This window comes from Eschrichtius robustus, chromosome 3, assembly GCF_028021215.1.
Source record: "Eschrichtius robustus isolate mEscRob2 chromosome 3, mEscRob2.pri, whole genome shotgun sequence".
In the NCBI taxonomy this organism is placed as follows: Eukaryota; Metazoa; Chordata; class Mammalia; order Artiodactyla; family Eschrichtiidae; genus Eschrichtius; species Eschrichtius robustus.
Genome location: NC_090826.1, coordinates 14476349 through 14481693, shown reverse-complemented (window position 1 = coordinate 14481693; position 5345 = coordinate 14476349).

Here is a 5345-nt window from a genome sequence, read left to right as displayed (position 1 = left end):
GGTTACTGCCTTCCAACCTGACATAGTGGGACAGACTTTATCTCTGTTCGAAGGATCATGGGAAGTGGCTTACCTACAGTCCCACAGAGGGCACCTGGGACCAAGGGCAGGGCTTTACCTGAGAAATCACATTTGATTCATTCCAGGGGCGAGAGTGGAGGTGACTGGAGGCTTGAACGCACTCTCCCTGGTGCCTCTGGGAAGTGACTCTCTGCTCCCTGCCATAGCTGTTTACATGATCAGGAGCAGGAGTGATTCTCTGCTCAGAGTAAGTCAATGACAGCCTGGGGAGTGGACAGGACAGAGTTCTGGAAGCTGTATTCTTGGGAGGACTAGACATTCTAGACTTAACTTTGTAACAGACACGATTATACTCAGAAGCCCCAGTCTCTGTTCTGTTTCCCTCCCCATCTCAATGGCTCCATTTATCTCCTGTCTCAGGAGCCTCTTTCCTTCACTAGTAAATTTTCTCAAGGAAAGGCAGTGAAACTCACCCACCATAAGGTGTGCCTGACAAATGAGACCAGGAACAGAGATGGCTATGTTATGCAGCATTGCTGTGGCAGTAGCTGACTGATACACTTATCTGATTAATATCCATTCTTCTCTTTTCTCTTAGGTACAGAAACCTGACTTTATTCTGGATATAGTAGTGTGCCTGGGCAGGGGACTATGTTTCTCAGCTTTCCTTGGAGTTATAAACAAAGGTTGTTGAGTGGGATCCATAGGAAAGCTCTCTAAGAGGGAGTCAGAGAATTCTCTGGGGGTCCCCAAGGGCAGGTCTGTGTCTGGAGCAAATTGGCATCCTACACTCAGCACTCAGCACATTGTGTTGCTTCCCTAGCACCGGTGATGGGCAGGTCCAAGCCACCTGGGCACTCTCTGGGCTGCTTCAAGACCAGCCTTTGGGGCTTCCCTGGTGGCGCAGTGGTTGAGAATCTGCCTGCCAATGCAGGGGACATGGGTTCGAGCCCTGGTCTGGGAAGATCCCACATGCCGCGGAGCAACTGGGCCCGTGAGCCACAGCTGCTGAGCCTGCGCGTCTGGAGCCTGTGCTCCGCAACAAGAGAGGCCGCAACAGTGAGAGGCCTGCGCACCGCGATGAAGAGTGGCCCCCACTTGCCGCAACTAGAGAAAGCCCTCGCACAGAAACGAAGACTTAACACAGCCAAAAATAAAAAATAAATTAATTTAAAAAAAAAAAAAAAAAAAAAAAGACCAGCCTTTGGCTCAGTTTATTGTCATGGTAACCTGGAAGATCCTTAGATGTCATCTAGCCTGCTTTTTAAAAAGTATACTGAAATAAGGCCTGAGAAGGGAAGAAAATTGTCTCAGGACCCACAGAGAGTCATATGCAGAGGTCAGGATAGAACTTGACTAGTTCTTGACTCTCCCCCATATCTTCCTGATTTACTGAATGACAACTGCTTGGTTGGGGTGGTAGGTAGGGAAACAGACCTGGGGTGAAACGTAGTTGGGAGCCCTGGTTCTGACATAAACTGCCTGGATTCCATAGGGGGCTGGTACAGAGCTCATCACACTGCAGGGAAGGCTTGGCAGCCTTCCCATTGGTCTGAACTTGGGAAGAGAACTTGGCTGGATTGGATGGACTCAGGTCCTTCCTTCCCACCCACCTTACCAATCTTTCATGTACACTTTCTCCCCAAAACTCCTCCACCTCGCTGCTGCCCCGTTCAGATTACCCACTGGAATGACACAGGTGCCCTGGTGTAGAGCCGGGGGAACACATGTGGAGTAGATGGTGCTGGTCCTGCCCAGAGGCCCTTTTACTGGGCCAGCGCACCTGTCCCCTAACTGATGTGAATGTTGTTGCTAAGGGCTCACTTCCACACCTTTTCTCTGGAGAACTGCCCTCAGCCCGTAGGAGCCACTTTAACCAGAGGTGCTTAACCACGTAAGCCCTTTACCCACCATCCACATCCCCAGCAGCCAATGAATGACTGAATTGTGTAACAAGAGTCCCTTGGTCTTAAGGTGAGACTAACTCCATGCTACGATTCACACACCAGAGCTCCCTGCAGTATCAGGTTAGGGCTAGACTCCAAGTAAACCCTCCTCTTTGCCAGTTCCTTCCCCTGCCCTATCTTGCTTCCTTTACTCCCTTATGGATTTCTCTTGAGGGCTTTCCCTCAATAATTCACCTGCCCAGAATCTCCACATCAGGCCCTGTTTCTAAGGCAACAGGTAAGCTTCTGAGCTCTCTCCCACCTTCCAAATTTTATATACTGGGACATGACCACAGAGGGTTCTAAGTTTAGTGGCAGGAAAATTTGTCCTGGTGAAGAGAACTGAGGCTTCCCCAGAGAGATACTTGAGAATGGCATCCATTAATCAAATCCATTAATCAAATCAAATGAGGCTTTCGCTATGTGTCCAGCATCTGCTTAGCACTGGGGAACCTGGTGGGTCGCAAGAGAAACGCAGTTCTTACTCCTCCACACCCTCTAAATTACGTCAAAGCTCTTGACCGCCCCCAGCCTCTTTTAAGGGCAGCCGCACCATGACGATCAATTGAGTACACGGAATCTTGGAGACGCTTTTAATTTCTTTTTAATGTATATGTAACAGTTAACGCCTGAGTTACAGAGGAAGCGCTTACAAGCAGGTAGTTAAAGCGAATGCCAGTTTCTCTTTCTAGTCTACTACTTCATATAGCTGAATAAATTATGGTGCGATTATATTTAAACACACACCCTCGCGCCCACACACGCCCACGCGGACGCCCCACTCACACTCTCATGCACACACACTCACTCCCACATGGAGGAAAATGGCTGTGAGTCAAACACGGAAGCAACCAGTTACTAGGAAGAAGGAATGATCTAGAGTGCTATGCACATAGTTCCCAGGTAGGGGATTGGCCTTGCTAGAGCTGGCAGAGAAAGCATTCGATACACAGATATCTCTGAGCATTTCAAGATGGCAGCTGAAGGACCCCCATTTGGCCTTGGTGTGGTGCCTCTGCAGGAGGGGAGAAGATCTGTCGACCTCAAAAAGCATCCAATAGTGAAGGGCACATTCGGGAACTTGAGGAGAATATTAACCTGAGAGAGGCCCCGGAGCACGTCTTTTTGGGGGCCATCACGGAGTTTCCCAAGTCCCAGGATCCAAATCTCAGAATTCTTCACCCGCTCCATCTCAAACAGCATAGAATTTCGGTGGAGTGATCGATGTCTGGGACCCACGATCTTCTCAAGCCATTGTCAGATTGGAAATCTGACCTTCTCGTTTTTCTTCTGGGCAAACCTCTCCCTTGATTCTTCTCTCCTTGTCTCTCATTCCTCTATCTCTCTTCTCCTTCATGTTCCTCTGGCAAAAGAACGGCAAATGTAAATCAAGGAAAACGTAAGAGTATAAAAGCATAGCTTGGTTCTTAACATATCACTTCTTTTTTTTTTTTTTTTTTTCCCAATAGCAAGAGAGAAATACCAAATGAAAAACAAAGCAATAAAAATGAAAGAACACACGAGAACCCGGAATGTATAATTTGAAACACACGATATGCAGATATATCCCTACAGATGGTCCCTGGCACTAGCACGACATGCACTGTGGGGGGTTTTGTTCCTTTTTTAGTGTATATATATATATATATATATATATATATGTATATATATATATATATATATATATATATATATATATATATATATATATATATATATATATATATATAAAGTCAACTTCCTATAAACGAATAGCACATCACCACATTTCCAACTAATGTACAATGAGTTCAGAGGAGGGGCCCCCATAGGTAGGACCAACAGCTACTTGTGATAAGTTGGGGAAATATCTTTTATTTTGCTATGGAATCTATTTACAGGGATGGGTGGGGATTGTTTCCGGGCTGGCCTAGCCACTGGGATTCAGGCCTTCTTCCTCAGCCTGTGGTCAACCCTCAAGAGTTTGAGGCCTTGTAACTCTCATCCAATATCATCTTTCTGGTGAAGTTGCAAGCTGCCAACACAAGACTGAATTTTATAGACTGAGTTGGCTAGACACATTAATACACTGGGTTTTAGGAAAACCTGTCAGGGTCAGGGTCTCTTTCTGAGGCGGGTGGAGCCCCTGAGGGAATAAGACCCATTTTCTACCAAGATGGTGGCTTGGGAGAACTCCAGAGACAGTGGACGTAATGAGAAATCATTTGGTTTATTCCCATTTCGCCATGGGGGGCAGATACTTGTCGTTGGTCCTAGCATTGGAATGTCACTTCCTGGGGGTAGGGCTGGGTGGTTTTGATGTCACCTGCCTGAGATCCCTGCTCCTGGGTAACCTAAGGAGGCTCAAAAGATTTCTGAGACAGGCCTCCAGGGGGAAAGATTGACCATTTAAGGAATGTGGATGAAGATTGTGGTTGATCTTAAGGAAGAACTGCTTCCTGGCTGTGACAGCTACAAAAGCATGGACCGGGTCACCAACACACAATACGCCCTTCCTTTTTGTCCAGAGCGTGAAGAACCCAAAGTCTCCTGCCGTGGATGCTCCCACTGAAACCTTGGCTGAACTTGATGGGCCACACGTGTCTGGGTGTCCGCGGCTACCAAAGAGTCTGTTCGTCCCCAATTAATAATAGGTTCCTCAAAACCAGAGATACAAGCCACCTTGGTCATGGTCTAGGACGGGCTTGGTATTACTGAGTCTGAAGATGAGAAGCAGGTGACCATTTGTCACAGAGGTGATGTCCATGCAGGAAAGTGTCCTAGTATCTTGCCAACCCAGCTCCCCAGTAGGGAGGAACTCAGGTTGATTCCCAAAGCAGCAGCCCTTCCCTCTGGGAGTGTCTTGTTGGCTGAGGGCAAGAGGCATGGGTTGAGCAAAGAGGTGGCCTCAGGTGCCCAGGTAGGGCCAAGCAGTTTGGTCCGGTCTTCGTGGATTCAGTGCTGTGTCTCCCATCTCAAGTGCCTTTGACCCAGCAACACTTGATACAGGTGATCTAAGTGTAGATTATAATGATGGCGATGGAGAAGATGAATATAATTTTGCTCAACAGGTGAAGGTGGTGAAAAGTTCCAGGGAGGCTGCAGTCAGGGGCTGGAACCATTCCCCAAAGGTCTCAACTTGTAAAGAGAGGGGAGCTTGGGAGAACAACTGGAGTGGCCAAGGAAGGTGACTTTGCCCCCTTCTCCAGAACCTTTGGTGTCTCCCTCTGCCCAGCAGTGGTGGCTCAAAGTTTGGCCACATCTCTGCACCCAGCTGTGCTGGATCAGAAGACAGAGGCATCCTGGCTGAGAATGTGTCAACACTGAAAGATGCGCCTCTGGGTGGGACAGGGACATGCCCCCCCCCAAATGCCAAGGAGAATCTGTGGTCTTGTCTGT